Here is a 1,717-nt window from a genome sequence, read left to right on the forward strand (position 1 = left end):
TGCACTTATTCATTGCATGACTGAGTACACGGACATCGAGACATGTTATTTGGTTAAGGATACCGGTCTGATTGGTTTGTGGAGATTTACTGTGGGACTGCTTGTGCTGTTATTGGTGTCAGTAAGTTGTGTGACCAGTTGGCCTTTTCTTCCCAGGGTGCCTTTGGGTGCGCAGCGTTAATAATGTTTCCCCTTTCTAATGAGCACGGATACGTGAAGGCTGTTTTGTATCTTTTATATTCTTTCCTTCTATATGTCACACAAACTTAAACAATTTATATGTTTTCTTGCCAACTATGGCATCAGTAACAGTGGGTCAGAAAGGTGACGGCCCGGCACAGAGGTTTTAAACGTGAATAGAAAAGTTAAGAGAGAAGCCATTAATGATAATTGGATATCAGATTTCACACAAGATGTTGTAATGGGCAACACTTTTAAGTTAATGCATTTTATATTATTCTGCAAAAACATAATTTGAATCAAATCTCTGTTGCTAAGACATAAATAAATAAGATGCTATTTGCACCATTTATTCCAATTATCGATCTTTTTGCGTTTGGCACTTGCATTTTTTTTATAAATTGCTTTTAAGTGGTTTGTCTAAAAAATTATTTCTTATTCCAATATGAAAAGTAAGACACATTAAATCTAAGATGTCTTTTATTTATCCATTTAATAGTAATACCTGTCAATCACTCACTCAGCAGAACACACACATTAAACTCAAAGGCATGGCAGTCGACACATGAACTGAACGGTTGTGTTTGTGATGATTAGAGACAGGCACGTGTAGAGGAAACTTTAACGTTGGCAATATCTTTCTGTAATGAGTCCGATCACAAGTCTACATTTGTACCAGAGTTCTGGCAATACATTCACTGTGACTTTAACAAGACAAAATGTGGCACCCATTTAAAACCACAGGATGTATTTGTGCCCCCATTTAATTTTACTTTGCTGGGAACGCTATTATCTGGCAATTTTTTTGCAATTGTTTTTTACAAGGATGCCGTTGTAAAAGTGCTGTGCCAGCATCAAAGCGTATATTGTCCTAATTGAAAAGTGTGAAAGTGTTTTATGGCTTCACTGGCCGTAGCAACAGTCAGTACCATGCAAAACCATTTCTTGCCCGTAACAGTCGTAATGCACCAGTACTCAAACTTTTAAGTGTTAATGTGCACCTTTTACTAAAACTGCCCTAATGAACTCCTTAGAGACGCAGAGACGCACACACACACATTCACTCTGTCTGCTCCCACGCTGCTAATGACTTTGAATTGTTCATAATTGTTTTTCCATTTAAAGTTTATTTTTCAGACGACTGCATCCTCTATGATTATTCCAGCAAAGCAGTTATGTGATTGATGAAATTATTTTTATGGTACTGCTCAAATTAGGCCAAAAGCCTAAAATGCAAGGTTTATAAAAGGAAGGCCTTTAAATGTTGTTCTGGAAATGATATCTTTACATATAACTTTGTTGATAAAGCATTGTGTTAATGCCTATATGCCCTTATGGGTTTGATCACCAGAAAAATCAACCATTTTTGGTTTCTCAAATTAGTCAAAAGTTCTTAGAAGGATCTTTCATGGTTCTTTAAAAACCTTTAACTTACTTTTTTATTGTTCTTCTATGGCATTGCTGTGAATAACCTTTTAGGCACCTTTATTTTTTATTAGTGTACAGTTTAAAATGATATAGATTGTACTGTAAGTCA

Source organism: Paramisgurnus dabryanus, chromosome 9 (assembly GCF_030506205.2).
Source record: "Paramisgurnus dabryanus chromosome 9, PD_genome_1.1, whole genome shotgun sequence".
NCBI lineage: Eukaryota > Metazoa > Chordata > Actinopteri > Cypriniformes > Cobitidae > Paramisgurnus > Paramisgurnus dabryanus.